Below are 17,231 nucleotides of genomic sequence, written 5' to 3'. Positions count from 1 at the left end.
CATTCAAAGCAATATAGTCCTTTGATAATATCCGGAAAACACAAACATAGATGCTGTCGTAATCTCTGGGATTAATATAGCCAAACAAAATCGGATATTTCTGGTTTCATCCAGTCATATCCGGACAAAGTAGTGTGGAATTCGTGTGCAATGGGCCTAGAAAATCACAGTAAAGATGGTTTTGGAGGACAGCAAAGTGTTTTCCTGAGGCAAGTGCATAAAATGTCATCTATAAAAACAGAAATATCATGTTTGTTTGCCACAGTTCTTCTAGCTTTCTCCCTAGAAAATACGAATGTGTAGAGCTGGGGTCTCCATGTGGAGCCAATCAGTGTTTCCAAGCAGAAAATTAAGTATTACCTGATAAAAAACAATCAAAACAATAAAGTCCGTCGATAATATCCAGAAAACAGAAACACAGAGGCTGTCGCAATATCTGGGATTGAGTTAGACAATACACAACAGGATATTTCTGGTTTCATCCAGTCATATCCAACAAAGTAGTGTGGAATTCGTATGCAATGGGCTGAGAAAATCAAGTAAAGATGGTTTTGGAGGAAAGCAAAGTCTTTTCGATAGGCAAGTTCATAAAATGTCATCTATACAAACAGAAATATCATGCTTGTTTGCCCCAGTTCCTCTAGCTTTCTCCCTCGAAAATACGAATGTGTAGAGCTGGTGTATCCATGTGGAACACATTAGTGATTCCAAGCACAAAATTAAAGGTTCCCTGATAAAAAAAAGCATTCAAAACAATAAAGTCCATTGATAATATCCAGAAAACATAAACACAGTGGTTGTTGCAGTATCTGGGATTCAGTTAGCCAAAACAGAACCAGATATGTCTGCTTTCATCCAGTCATATCCAGAAAAAGTGGTGTGGAATTCGTATGCAATGGACAGAGAAAATCACATTAAAGATGGTTTTGAAGGAAAGCAAACTTTTCGTTAGGGAAGTGTATAAAAAGTCATCTATACAAACAGAAATATCATGTTTGTTTGCCGCAGTTCCTCTAGCATTCCCCCTAGAAAATACGAATGTGTAGAGCTGGTGTCTCCATGTGGAACCAATTAGTGTTTCCAAGCCCTAAATTAAATGTTCCCTGATAAAAAATATTTAAACAATAATGTCCGTGGATAATATCCGGAAAACAGAAACACAGACGCTGTCGCAATGTCTGGGATTGAGTTTGCCAAAACACAACTGGATATTTCTGGTTTCATCCAGTCATATCTGGACAAAGTAGTGTGGAATTCATATGGAATGGACTGAGAAAATCACAGTAAAGATGGTTTTGGAGGAAAGCAAATTCTTTTCATTAGGCAAATGCATAAAATGTCATCTATACAAACAGAAATATCATGTTTGTTTGCCGCAGTTCCTCTAGCTTTCTCCCTAGAAAATACGAATGTGTAGAGCTGGAGTCTCCATGTGGAACCCATCAGTTTTTCCAAGCACAAAATTAAATATTCCCCGATAAAAAAACAATTAAATTAGTAAAGTCCTTCGATAATATCCAGAAACCACAAACACAGAAGCTATCGCAATATCTGGGATTGTGTTTCCAAAACACAACCGAATATTTCTGGTTTCATCTAGACATATCGGGACAAAGTGGTCTGAAATTCGTATGTAATGGACCGAGAAATTCACAGTAAAAATGGTTTTGGAGAAAAGCAAAGTCTTTTCCTTCAGCAAGTGCATAAAATGTCATCTATACAAACACAAATATCATGTTTGTTTGGCGCAGTTCCTCTAGCTTTCTCCCTAGAAAATATGAATGTGTAGAGCTGGTGTTCCATGTGGAACCCATTAGTGTTTCCAATCACAAAATTAAATGTTCCCTGATAAAAAAAAAACATTCAAAACAATAAAATCCATCGATAATATCCGTAAAACACAGAGAGGCTGTTGCAGTATCTGGGATTGAGTTAGCCAAAACACAACTGGATATTTCTGGTTTCATCCAGTCCTATCCGGACAAAGTGGTGTGGAAATCATATGCAATGGACTGAGAAAATCACTGTAAAACTCGTTTTGGATGAAAGCAAAGCCTTTTGTTAGGTAAGTGCATAAAATGCCATCTATGCAAACAGAAATATCATGTTTGTTTGCCGCAGTTCCTCTAGCTTTCTCCCTAGAAAATACGAATGTGTAGAACTGGTGTCTCCATGTGGAACCAATCAGTGATCCTAGCACAAAATAAAATGTTCCCTGATAAGTAACATTCAAACAATAAAGTCCATCGATAATATCCAGAAAACACAAACACAGAGGCTCTCCCAATATCTGGGATTGAGTTAGCCAAAACACAAATAGATATTTCTGTTTTCATCCAGTCATATCGGAACAAAGTGGTGTGGAATTCATATGCAATGGACTGAAAAAATCACATTAAAAATGGATTTGGAGACAAGCAAAGTCTTTTCATTAGGCAAGTGCATAAAATGACATATATAGAAACCGAAATATCATGTTTGCTTTCCGCAGTTCCTCTAGCTCTCTCCCTAGAAAATACAAATGTGTAGAGCTGGAGTCTCCACGTGGTACCAATCAATGTTTCCAAGTACAAAACTAAATGTTCCCTGATATGAAACATTCAAAACAATAAAGTCCATCGATAATATCCAGAAAACACAAATAGAGAGGCTGTCGCAATATCTGGGATTGAGTTTGTCAAAACAAAACCGGATATTTCTGCTTTCATCCAGTCATATCCGCACAAAGTGGTGTGGAATATTTATGCAAAGGACCGAGAAAATCACAGTAAAAATTTTTTTGGAGAAAAATAAATTATTTTTGTTAGGCAAGTGCAAAAAATGTCATGTATTTGCCAAAATAATTTCCTTTGGGTAAATTCCAAGGAGTGGGATGGCCTGGTTGTATGGTAGGGTTATGTTCAGGTTTCTGAGGAATCTCCAGACTGAGTTGCATAGTGGCTTAACCAGTTTGCTTTCCCACCAACAGTGGGTTAGTGTCCCTTTTTCCCCACATCCTCTCCAGCATCTGCTGTTGGTAGATTTCTGAATGTGATCTGCACATTAATGTTTATTGCAGCTGAATTCACAATAGCTAAGACCTGGAACCAACCCAAATGCCCATCAACAGTAGACTGGATAAAGAAATTATGGGACATGTACTCCATAGAATACTATACAGCAGTAAGAAACAACGAAACCCGGTCATTTGCAACAAGATGGAGCAATCTGGAAAATATCATGCTGAGTGAATTAAGGCAGTCCCAAAGAGACAAATATCATTTGTTTTCCCTCATCAGGGACGACTGAGCACCAAAGGGGAAACCTGTTGAAGTGAAATGGACAGTATAAGAAACAATGACCTGATCAGCTCTTGTCCTGACTCTAGATGTACAATGTAATACTTTATCCTTTTTAGTATTTGTTGTTGTTGTTGTTGTTGTTCTAGCACTAGTGGTTGAGCTCTGTAATTAACACACAATTATTCTTAGGTGTTTAAATTTTAACTGAAAAGTGATCCCTGTTAAATTTAAGGGTGGAAAAAGAGAGGGAGGAGATGTACAATTTGGGACATGCTCAATCGGACTTGCCGCAAATGGTGGAGTTAGAAATGTGCCAGGGGATTCCAATACAATCCCATCAAGGTGGCATGTACCAATGCCATCTCACTAGTCCAAGTGATCAATTTCAGCTCACAATTGATGGCTCTGATAGGTCTAAGAGTCAAAGGGATCACACAAACAAGACAAGTATCTGCTAATACTAACTGATAGAATCAAAAAGGGAGAGAAGGATCCAACATGGGAAGCGGGATACACAGCAGACTCATAGAATGGCAGATGTCCTAAACAACACTCTGGCCTCAGAATCAGCCCTCAAGGCATTCGGATCTGGCTCAAGAGCCCATGAGAGTATTGTAGGCATGGAAAGCCAAGACACCATGGGAAAAAAAAAGACCTAAATGAAAGATCTCTGTGAGTGAGATCCCAGTGGAAAGAACGGGGCCATCAAAGAAGGAGGTACCTTTCTCTGAAGGGAGGAGAGAACTTCCACTTTGACTATGACCCTATCGGAATAAGATCAAAGTCAGCAAACACTAAAGGCTTCCATGGCCCTGGCAACTCATGACTAGAGCCTAGGGAGATTACTGACGCCATGAACAGGAGTGTCAAATTGTTAAGTCAGCAACAGGAGTCACTGTGTACTTAGACCCCATGTGGGATCTGTCCCTAATGTGTCGTCTAATTTGAAGTGATGCTATAACTAGTACTGAAACAGTATTTTTACACTTTGTGTATCTGCGTGGGTACAAACTGATGAGGTCTTTACTAATTATATACTGAATTGATCTTCTGTATGTAAAGATGATTGGAAATGAAAAAAACAACCTGGTGTTAAATTGGAAATGGCATAGAAAATTAATTAATTTAAAAATATTATGTAGGATCTCTGTCTTTAATGTGCTGTACACTGTTACTTAATGCTATAACTAGTACTCCAACGGTAGTTTTTTCGCTTTGTGTTGCTATATGGGCAAACTGTTGAAATCTTTACCTAATATGTACTAAACTGATCTTCTGTATATAAAGAGAATTGAAAATGAATCTTGATTTGAATGGAAGGGGAGAGGGGGCAGAACAGAGAAGGGTTGCAGGTGAGAGGGAAGTTATGGGAGGGGGGAAGCAATTGTAACCTATAAGCTGTACTTTACAAATTTATATTCATTAAATGAAAGTTTAATAAATGAAAAAAAGTCATGTATACAAACAGAAATATCAGGTTTGTTTGCCGCAGTTCCTCTACTTTCTCCCTAGAAAATATGAATGTGCAGAGCTGGTGTCTCCATGTGGAACCAGTTAGTGTTTCCAAGCACAAAATTAAATGCTCCCTGATAAAAAACATTCAAAACATTAAAATCCATCTATAATATAATAAAAAAAAAACAGAGGCTGTTGCAATATCTGGGATTGAGTTAGCCAAAACACAACCAGATATATCTGCTTTCATCCAGTCATATCCGGACAAAGTGGTGCGGAATTCATATGTAATGGACTGAGAAAATCACAGTAAAAATGGTTTTAGAGAAAAGCAAAGTCTTTTCGTTACACAAGTGCATAAAATGTCATCTATACAAACATAAATATCATGTTTGTTTGCCGCAGTTCCTCTTGATTTCTCCATAGAAAATAAGAATGTATAGAGCTGGTGTCTCCATGTGGAACCAATTAGTGTTTCCAAGCACAAAATTAAATGTTCCATGATAAAAAACATTCAAAACAATAAAGTCCTTTGATAATATCCGGAAAACACAAACACAGAGGCTGTAGCAATATCTGGGATTGAGTTAGCCAAAACACAACCAGATATAGCTGCTTTCATCCAGTCATATCCGGACAAAGTATAGGGGAATTCGTATGCAATGGACAAAGAAAATCATAGTTAAGATGTTTTTGGAGGAAAGCAATGTCTTTTTGTTAGGCAAGTGCATAAAAAGTCATCTATACAAACAGAAATATCATGTATGTTTGCCCCAGTTCCTCTAGCTCTCTCCATAGAAAATATGAATGTTAGAGCTGGTGTCTCCATGTGGAACCAATTAGTGCTTGCAAGCACAAAATTAAATGTTCCCTGATAAAAAAATATTTAAAACAGTAAAGTCCGTCGATAATATCCAGAAAACCCAAATAGAGAGGCTGTCGCAATATCTGGATTTAGTTAGCCAAAACACAACCGGATATTTCTGGTTTCATCCAGTCATATCCGGACAAAGTATAGGGGAATTCGTATGCAATGGACAAAGAAAATCATAGTTAAGATGTTTTTGGAGAAAAGCAAAGTCTTTTTGTTACACAAGTGCATAAAATGTCATCTATACAAACAGACATATCATGTTTGTTTGCCGCAGTTCCTCTAGCTTTCTCCCTAGAAAATACGAATGTGTAGAGCTGCTGTCTCCATGTGGAGTCAACTATTGTTTCCCAGCACAAAATTAAATGTTCCCTGATAAAAAACATTCAAAACAATAAAGTCCATCGATTATATCCAGAAAACACAAACAGAGAGGTTGTCGCAATCTCTGGCATTGAGTTAGCCAAAACACAATGGGATATTTCTGGTTTCATCCAGTCATATCCGGACAAAGCATGGTGGAATTCGTAGGCAATGGACCAAGAAAATTACAGTAAAAAAGGTTTTGGAGAAAAGCAAAGTGTTTTCCATGGGCAAGTGCTTAAAATGTCATATATACAAACAGAAATATAATGTATGTTTGCCCCAGTTTCTCTAGCTCTCTCCATAGAAAATATGAATGTTAGAGCTGGTGTCTCCATGTGGAGCCAATTAGTGCTTGCAAGCACAAAATTAAATGTTCCCTGATAAAAAATATTTAAAACAGTAAAGTCCGTCGATAATATCCAGAAAACCCAAATAGAGAGGCTGTCGCAATATCTGGCATTGAGTTAACCAAAACACAACCGGATATTTCTGGTTTCATCCAGTCATATCCTGACAAAATGCTGTGGAATTCGTATGCAATGGACCGAGAAGATCACAGTAAAAATGGTTTGGAGAAAAGCAAAGTCTTTTCGTTAGGCAAGTGCATAAAATGTCATCTATACAAAGAGAAATATCATGTTTGTTTGCCGGTGTTCCTCTAGCTTTCTCCCTAGAAAATACAAATGTGTAGAGCTGGTTTCTCCATATGGAACCAATTAGTGTTTCCAAGCACAAAATTAAATGTTACTTGATAAAAAGCATTTAAACAATAACGTACTTGGATAATATTCGGAAAACACAAACACAGAGGCTGTTGCAAAATCTGGAATACAGTTAGCCAAAACACGACCAGATATTTCTGGTTTCCTCCAGTCATATCCGGACAAATTGGTGTGGAATTCCTATGCAATGAACCAAGAATATCACATTAAAATGGTTTTGGAGAAAAGCAAATTCTTTTTGTTAGGCATGTGCATAAAATGTCATCTATACAAACAGAAATATTATGTTTGTTTGCTGCAGTTCCTCTAGCTTTCTCCCTAGAAAATACAAATGTGTACAGCTGGTGTCTCTATGTGGAACGAATTAGTGTTTCTACGGTACAATATTAACTGTTCCCTGATAAAAAACATTCAAAACAATAAAGTACATCCATAATGTCCAGAAAACACAAACAGAGACTTTCACAATATTTCGGATTCAGTTAGCCAAAAGACGACCGGATATTTCTGGTTTCATCCAGTCATATCCGGACAAAGTGGTGTGGAATTCATATGCAATGGAACTAGAAATCCGCAGTAAAAATGGTTTTGGAGAAAAGCAAAGTCTTTTCATTGGGCAAATGCATAAAATGTCATATATAAAAACAGAAATATCATGTTTGTTTACCGCAGTTCCTCTAGCATTCTCCCTAGCAAATTTGAATGTGTAGAGCTGGTGTCTCATGTGGAACCGATTAGTGTTTCTACGCAATAAAATTAAATGTTCCCTGATGAGCACATTCAAAGCAAAAAGTCCGTTGACAATAACCGGAAAACACAAACACAGAGTCAGTAGAAGTATCTACGGTTGAGATAGCCAAAACACAACCGGATATTTCTGGTTTCATCCAGTCATATCCGGACAAAGAGGTGTGACATTCATATAAAATGGACATAGACAATCAAAGGAAAAATGGTTTGGGGAAAAGCTAAGTATTTTTCTTGGTCAAGAGCATAAAATGTCCATCTATACAAACAGAAATATCATGTTTCTTTGTCACAGTTCCTGTATATTTCTCCAAAGAAAATATGAATGTGTAGAGCTGGTGTCTCCATGTGGAGTCAACTATTGATTCCCAGCACAAAACTGAATGTTCCCTAATGAAAAACATTCAAAACAATAAAATCGATCGATAATATCCAGAAAACACACACACAGAGGCTTTCCCAACATCTGGGATTGAGTTAGCCAAAACACAACCGGATATTTCTGGTTTCATCCAGTCATATCCGGAAAAAGTGGAGTGGAATTCATATAAGATGGACCAAGAAAATCACAGGAAAAAAAGGTTTTGGAGAAAAGCATAGTCTTTCTGTTACGCAAGTGCATGAAATGTAATGTATACAAACAGAAATATCATGTTTGTTTGCCGCAGTTCCTCTAGCTTTCTCCCTAGAAAATAAATATTTGTAGATCTGGTGTCTCCATGTAGAACCAATTAGTGTTTCCAAGCACAAAATTAAATGTTCCCTGATAAAAAACATTGAAAACAATATAGTCCTTTGATAATATCCAGAAAACACAAACACAGAGGCTGTCACAAAATCTGGGATGGATTAGCAAAAACACAACCGGATATTTCAGGTTTCATCCAGTCATATCCGGACAAAGTGGTTTGGCATTCATATGCAATTGACCAAAAAAATCACAGTAAAAATGGCTTTGGAGAAAAGCAAAGTTTTTCGTTAGGTAAGTGCATAAAATGTCCATCTATACAAACAGAAATATCATGTTTGTTTCCCGCAGTTGCTTTAGCTTTCTCCCTCAAAAATACAAATGTGTAGAGCTGGTGTCTCCATGTGGAAGCATTAATGTGTTTCCAAGCACAAAATTAAATGTTCCCTGATAAAAAAACAAGCAATCAAAGCAATAAAGTCCATCAATAATATCCAGAAAACACAAACACAGAGGCTGTAGCAATATCTGGGATTGAGTTAGCCAAAACACAACCGGATATTTCTGGTTTCATTGAGTCATACCCGGAGAAACTGGTGAGGAATTCATACGCAATGGACCGAGAAAATCAGAGTAAAAATGGTTTTAGAGGAAAGCAAAGTCTTTTCCTTCGTCAAGTGCATAATATGTCATCTATACTAACAGAAATATCATGTTTGTTTGCCGCAGTTCCTCTAGTTTTCTCCCTAGAAAATACGAATGTGTAGAGCTGCTGTCTCCATGTGGAATCAACTAGTGTTTCTCAGAACAAAATTAAATGCTCCCTGATAAAAAAAAATTCAAAACCATAAAGTCCGTCGATAATATCCGGAAAACACAAACACAGAATCTTTTACAATATTTCTGATTGAGTTAGCCAAAATTGAACTGGATATTTCCGGTTTCATCCAGTCGTATCTGGACAAACTGGTGTGGAATTCATATGCAATGGACCGAGAAAATCACAGTAAAAAAGGTTTTGGAGAAATGCAAAGTCGTTACTTTATGCAAGTGTATAAAATGTCATCTGTACAAATAGAAATATCATGTTTGTTTGCCGCAGTTCCTCGAGCTTTGTCCCTAGGAAATACGAATGTGTAGAGCTGGTGTCTCCATGTGGAACCAATTAATGTTTACCAGCAGAACATTAAATGTTCCCTGATAAAAACATTCAAAACCATAAAGTCCGTTGATAATATGCAGAAAACACAAACACAGAGTCTGTAGCAATATCTGGGATTGAGTTAGTAAAAACACAACCGGATATTTCTGATTGCATCCAGTCTTATCCGGAGAAAGTGTTGTGGCATTCGTATACAACGGACCGAAAAATCACAGTAAAATGGTTTTGGAGAAAAGCAAAGTCTTTACTTTAGGCAAGTGCATAAAATGTCCATCTTTACCAACAGAAATATCATGTTTGTTTGCCACAGTTCCTCTAGATTTCTCCCTAGAAAATATGAATTTGTAGAGCTGGTGGCCCCATGTGGAACCAACTATTGTTTCCAAGCACAAAACTAAATGTTCCCTTATAAAAATATTACAAACAATAAAGTCCCTCGATAATATCCAGAAAACACAAACACAGAGGCTTTCGCAATATCTGAAATTGAGTTAGCCAAAACACAACCGGATATTTCTGGTTTCATCCAGTGGTATCTGGACAAAGAGGTGTGCAATTCGTATAAAATGGACCAAGAAAATCACACGAAAAATGGTTTGGGAGAAAAGCAAAGTATATTCATTAGGCACGTGCATAAAATGTCATCTCTACAAACAGAAATATCATGGTTGTTTGCCGCAGTTCCTCTAGGTTTCTCCCTAGAAAATACGAATGTGTAGAGCTGGTGTCTCCATGTGGAACCAATGATTGTTTCGAAGCTCAAAGTTAAATGTTCCCTGATAAAAACATTCAAAACCATAAAGTCCGTGGATAATATCCGGAAAACACAAACACAGTAGTTGTCGCCTTATCTGGGATTGAGTTAGCCAAAACACAACTGGATATTTTTGCTTTCTTCCAGTCATATACGGACAAACTGGCGAGGAATTCGCATGCAATGCACCGATAAAATAACAGTAAAAATGGCTTTGGAGAATAGCAAAGTTATTTCTTTAGGCAAGTGCATAAAATGTCATCTACACAAACAGAAATATCATGTTTGTTTGCCGCAGTTCCTCTAGCTTTCTCCCTAGAAATTATGAAAGTGTAGAGCTAGTCACTAAAGGTGAAACCAATTAGTTTTTCTACAGTATAAAATGAAATGTTCCCTGATGAAAACATTCAAAACAATAAAGTCCATCGATAAAATCCAGAAAACCCAAACAGAGACGTTGTCGCAATATCTGGGATTGAGTTAGCTAAAACTCAACTGGATATTTCTGGTCAAATCCAGTCATATCTGAACAAAGTGGTGTGGAATTCGTATGCAATGGACTGAGAAAATCACAGTAAAAAGGCTATTGGAGAAAAGGAAAGTCTTTTTGTTAGGCAAGTGCATAAAATGTCATCTATACAAACAGAAATATCATGTTTCTTTACCGCAGTTCCTCTAGCTTTCTTCCTAGAAAATACGAATGTGCAGTGCTGGTATCTACATATTGAACCAGTTAGTGTTTCTATGGTGCAAAATTAAACGTTCCCAGATAAAAATATTCAAAACGAAAAGTCCGTAGATAATATCCAGAAAACACAAACACAGATGCTGTAGCAATATCTGGGATTGAATTCGCCAAAACACAACCGGATATTTCTGGTTTCATCCAGTCATATCCGGACAAAGTGGTGTGGAATTCATATGAAATGAACCAAGAAAATCAAGTAAAATGGTTTTGGAGAAAAGCATCGTCTTTTCGTTGGGAACTCTATAAAATGTCACCTATTCAAACAGAAATATCATGTTTGTTTGCCTCAGTTCCTCTAGCTTTCTCCCTAGAAAATAAGAATGTGTAGAGCTGGTGTCTCCATGTTGAACCAATTAGTGTTTCTACAGTACAAAATTAAATGTTCCCTGATAAAAACATTCAAAACAATAAAGTCCATCGATAAAATCCAGAAAACACAAACAGAGAGGCTGTCGCAATATCTGGGATTCAATTAGCCAAAACTCAACTGGAAATTTTGGGTCAAATCCAGGCATATCCGAATAATGTGGTGTGGGATTCGTATGCAATGGACCGAAATAATCGCAGTAAAAAGGCTATTGGAGAAAAGCAAAGTCTTTTTGTTAGGCAAGTGCAAAAAATGTCATCTACACAAACAGAAATATCATGTTTGTTTGCCGCAGTTCCTCTAGGTTTCTCCCTAGAAAATACGAATGTGTATAGCTGGATTCTCCATGTGGAACCAGTTAGTGTTTCTACGGTACAAAATTAAATGCTCCCTGATAAAAACATTCAATACCATAAAGTCCGTTGATAATATCCGGAAATCACAAACACAGAGGCTGTCACAATATCTGGGATTGAGCTAGCCAAAACAGAACCAGAATTTCTGGTTTCATCCAGTCATATCCGGACAAAGAGGGGATGAATTCGTATTAAATGGACCGAGAAAATCACAATAAAAATGTTTTTGGAGAAAAGCAAAGTCTTTTCCTTAGGCAAGTGCATAAAATGTCATCTATCCAAACAGAAATGTCATGTTTATTTGACGCAGTTCCTCTAGCTTTCTCCCTCGAAAATACGAATGTGTAGAGCTGGTGTCTACATGTAGAGTCAACAGTGTTTCCCAGCACAAAATTAAATGTTCCCTGATAAAAAAACATTCAAAACAATAAAGTCCGTAGATAATATCCAGGAAACACAAACACAGAGGCTGTACCAATATCTGGGATTGAGTTAGCCAAAACACAACCAGATATTTCTGGTTTCATAAAGTCATACCTGGACAAACTGGTGTGGAATTTGTATGCATTGGATCGAGAAAATCACAATAAAAATGGATTTGGAGGAAAACAAAGTGTTTTCTTTAGGCAAGTGCATAAAATGTCATCTATACCAACAGAAATATCATGTTTGTTTGCCGCAGTTCCTCTAGCTTTCTCCCTTGAAAATACGAATGTGTAAAGCTGGTGTCTCCATGTGGAGTCAATTAGTGTTTCCCAGCACAAAATTAAATGCTCCCTGATAAAAAACATTCAAAACAATGAAGTCTGTCGATAATATCTGGGAAACACAAACATAGATGCTGTAGCAATATCTGGAATTCAGTTAGCCAAAACACAACCGGATAATTCTGGTTTCATCCCATCATATCTGGGCAAACCTTTGTGCAATTCGTGTTTAATATACCGAGAAAATCACAATAAAATGGTTTTGGAGAAAAGCAAAGTCTTTTCGTTAGGGAAGTGTATAAAAAGTCATCTATTCAAACAGAAATATCCTGTTTGTTTGCTGCAGTTCCTCTAGCTTTCTCCCTAAAAAATATGAATGTGTAGAGCTGGTCTCTCCATGTTGAACCAATTAGAGTTGCAACAGTACAAAATTAAATATTCCCTGATAAAAACATTCAAATCAATAAAATCCATCGATAATATCCAGAAAAAAAAAAACACAGCAGTTTTCACAATATTTTGGATTGATTTAGCCAAAACACAACCAGATATTTCTGGTTTCATCCAGTCATATCCGGACAACGTGGTGTGGAATTCGTATGCAATGGACCGAGAGAATCACAGTAAAAATGGTTTTGGAGAAAATCAAAATCTTTTTGTTAGGCACATGCATAAAATGTCATCTATACAAACAGAAATATCATGTTTGTTTGCCGCAGTTCCTCTAGGTTTCTCCCTAGAAAATACGAATGTGTATAGCTGGATTCTCCATGTGGAACCAGTTAGTGTTTCTACGGTACAAAATTAAATGCTCCCTGATAAAAACATTCAATACCATAAAGTCCATTGATAATATCCGGAAATCACAAACACAGAGGCTGTCACAATATCTGGGATTGAGCTAGCCAAAACAGAACCAGATATTTCTGGTTTCATCCAGTCATATCCGGACAAAGAGGGGATGAATTCGTATTAAATGGACCGAGAAAATCACAATAAAAATGTTTTTGGAGAAAAGCAAAGTCTTTTCCTTAGGCAAGTGCATAAAATGTCATCTATCCAAACAGAAATGTCATGTTTATTTGACGCAGTTCCTCTAGCTTTCTCCCTCGAAAATACGAATGTGTAGAGCTGGTGTCTACATGTAGAGTCAACAGTGTTTCCCAGCACAAAATTAAATGTTCCCTGATAAAAAACATTCAAAACAATAAAGTCCGTAGATAATATCCAGGAAACACAAACACAGAGGCTGTACCAATATCTGGGATTGAGTTAGCCAAAACACATCCAGATATATCTAGTTTAATCCAGTCATATCCGGACAACGTGGTGTGGAATTCGTATGCAATGGACCGAGAGAATCACAGTAGAAATGGTTTTGGAGAAAAGCAAAGTCTTTTCGTTAGGAAGTGAATAAAATGTCATCTATACAAACCGAAATATGTTTCTTTGCCTCAGTTCTTCTAGCTTTCTCCCTAGAAAATATGAAAGTGTAGAGCTAGTCTCTAAAGGTGAAACCAATTAATTTTTCTGCAGTATACAATTAAATGTTCCTTGATAAAAATATTCAAAGCAATAAACTCCATCCATAATATCCAGAAAACACAAACACAGAGTCTTTCACAATATTTCAGAATGACTTTTCCAAAACAGTACCGGATATTTCTGGTTTCATCCAGTCATATCCGGACAACGTGGTGTGGAAATCGTATCCAATGGAACGAGAAAATCACAGTAAAAATGCTTTTGGAGTAAAGCAAAGTCTTTTCTTAGGCAAGTGTATAAAATGTCTTCCATTCAAACAGAAATATCATGTTTCTTTGCCGCAGTTCCACTAGTTTTCCCCTAGAAAATATGAATGTGTAGAGCTGGTGTCTCCATGTGGAGTCAACTAGTGTTTACACGGTACAAAATTAAATTTTCCGTGATAAAAAAACATTCAAAACAATAAAGACTGTCGAGAATATCCGGAAAACTTTAACACAGAACCTGTAGCAATATCTGGGATTGAGTTAGCCAAAACACAACCAGATATTTCTGGTTTCTTCAAGTCAAGTCTGGAAAGAGTGGTGTGGAATTCGTATGCATTAGACTTAGAAAATGACAGTAAAAATGCTTTTGGAGAAAAGAAAAGTGTTTTCCTTCGGCAAGTGCATAACATTCAACTATACAAACAGAAATATCATGTTTGTTTGCCGCACTCCCTCTAGCATCCTCCTTAGAAAATATGAATGTGTAGAACTGGTGTCTCCATGTGGAACCAATTAGTGTTTCCAAACACAAAATTAAATGTTCCCTGATAAAAACATTCAAAACAATAAAGTCCGTCGATAATATCCAGAAAACGCAAACACAGAGGCTGTAGCAATATCTGGGATGGAGTTAGCGAAAACACAACCAGATATTTCTGAAGTCCTCCAATCATATCTGGACAAAGTGGTGTGGAATTCGTATGCAATGGACCGAGAAAATCACAGTACAAATGATTTTGGAGAAAAGCAAAGTCTTTTCGTTAAGCAAGTGCTTAAAATGTCATCTATACAAACAGAAATATCATGTTTGCTTGCCGCAGTTCCTCTAGATTTCTCCCTAGAATATACAAATGCGTAGACTGGTGCCTCCATGTGGAACCAATTACTGTTTCTACGGTTCAAAATTAAATGTTCCATGATAAAAAAACATTCCACACAAAAGGTCCGTTGATAGAATTCAGAAAACACAACCACAGAGGCTGTAGCAATATCTGGGATTGAGTTAGCCAAAACACAACCGGATATTTCTGATTTCATAAAGTCATACTGGGACAAACTGGTGTGGAATTTGTATGCATTGGATCGAGAAAATCACAATAAAAATGGATTTGGAGGAAAACAAAGTGTTTTCTTTAGGCAAGTGCATAAAATGTCATCTATACAAACAGAAATATCATGTTTGTTTGGCGCAGTTCCTCTAGCTTTCTCCCTAGAAAATACGAATGTGTAGAGCTGGTGTCTCCATGTGGAGTCAATTAGTGTTTCCCAGCACAAAATTAAATGTTCCCTGTTAAAAAACTGTCAAAACAATGAAGTGTGTCGATAATATCTGGCAAACACAAACATAGATGCTGTAGCAATATCTGGAATTCAGTTAGCCAAAACACAACCGGATAATTCTGGTTTCATCCCGTCATATCTGGACAAACATTTGTGGAATTCGTGTTTAATATACCGAGAAAATCACAATAAAATGGTTTTGTAGAAAAGCAGTCTTATCGTTAGGGAAGAGTATAAAAAGTCATCTATTCAAACAGAAATATCCTGTTTGTTTGCCGCAGTTCCTCTAGCTTTCTCCCTAGAAAATACGAATGTGTAGAGCTGGTGTCTCCATGTGGAACCAGTTAGGGTTTCTATGGTACAAAATTGTATGTTCCCTGATAAAAACATTCAAAACAATAAAGTCTGTTGATAATATCCGGAAAACACAAACACAGAGGCTGTAGCAATATCTGAGATTGAGTTAGCCAAAACACAACCGGATATTTCTGGTTTCATCCAGGCATATCTGTACAATGTGGTGTGGAATTCATATGCAATGGACCAAGAAAATCACAATAAGAATGGTGATGGAGAAAAGCAAAGTCTTTTCCTTTGGCTAGTGCATAAAATGTCATCTATACAAACAGAAATATCATGTTTCTTTGCAGCAGTTCCTCTAGCTTCCTCCCTAGAAAATATGAATGTGTACAGCTGGTGTCTCCATGTGGAAACAATTACTGTTTCCAAGTGCACAATTAAATGTTCCCTGATAAAAAACATTTAAAATAATAAAGTCCATCGATAATATCCAGAAAACACAAACACAGAGGCTGTTGCAAAATCTGGAATATAGTTAGCCAAAACACAACTGGATATTTCTGGTTTCATCCAGTCGTATCCTGACAAAGTGTTGTGAAATTCGTATACAATGGACACAGACAATCAAATTAAAAATGATTTTGGAGAAAAGCAAAGTCTTTTCTTTAGGCAAGTGAATAAAATGTCATCTATACATACAGAAATATCATGTTTGTTTGGACAGTTCCTCTAGCTTTCTCCCTAGAAAACACGAATGTGTAGAGCTGGTGTCTCCATGTGGAACCAATTAGTGTTTCAAGCAAAAAATTACATGTTCTCTGATAAAAAACATTCAAAACAATAAATTCCAATGATAATATCAATAAAACACAAACACAGTGGCTGTCGCAATATCTGGGATTGAGTTAGCCAAAACACAACCAGATATAGCTGCTTTCATCCAGTCATATCCGGACAAAGTGGTGTGGAATTCGTATGCAATCGACAGAGAAAATCACTGTAAAAATGGTTTTGAGAAAAGGAAAGTCTTTTCATTAGGAAAGTGCTTAAAATGTCATCTATACAAACAGAAATATCAAGTTTGTTTGCCGCAGTTCCTCTTGCTTTCTCCCTAGAAAATACGAATGTGTAGAGCTGGTTTCTCTATGTTGAACCAACTATTGTTTCCCAGCTGAAAATTAAATGTTCTCTGATAGAAAACATTCAAAACGTTAAAGACCATCGATAATATCCAGAAAACACAAATGCAGAGGCTGTCGCAATATGTGGGATTGAGTTAGCCAAAACACAACCGGATATTTCTGGTTTCATCCAGTCATATACGAACAAAGTGGTGTGGAGTTCATATGCAACAGACCGGGAACATCACAATAAAAATGGTTTTGGAGAAAAGCGAGTCTTTTCATTAGGCAAGTGCATAAAATGTCACCTATACAAACCGAAATATAATGTTTATTTGCCATTGTTCTTCTAGCTTTCTCCTTAGGAAATAGGAATGCGTGTGTTTCCAAGTACAAAATTAAATGTTCCCTGATAAAAACATTCAAAACAATAAAGTTCATCGATAATATCCAGAAAAAACACACACGGGAGCTGTCACAATATCTGCGATTGGGTTAGCCAAAGCAAAACTGGATATTTCCGGTTTCATCCAGTCATATCCGGACAAAGTGGT

At 36.9% G+C, this 17,231-nt stretch overlaps 1 protein-coding gene across 1 annotated transcript in view; it reads right to left on the bottom strand.

Annotated features, from left to right (window-relative positions):
* LOC133754984 (uncharacterized) overlaps positions 1-17,231 on the bottom strand; it is a gene marked incomplete at its 5' end in the record, with an annotated part of 76,913 nt that overhangs the window by 26,701 nt on the left and 32,981 nt on the right.

This window comes from Lepus europaeus, unplaced genomic scaffold (genome assembly GCF_033115175.1).
Source record: "Lepus europaeus isolate LE1 unplaced genomic scaffold, mLepTim1.pri SCAFFOLD_37, whole genome shotgun sequence".
Lineage (NCBI taxonomy): Eukaryota > Metazoa > Chordata > Mammalia > Lagomorpha > Leporidae > Lepus > Lepus europaeus.
The sequence above is the reverse complement of the archived record's forward strand: the minus strand, read 5'-3'. Positions and strand labels throughout refer to the sequence as shown.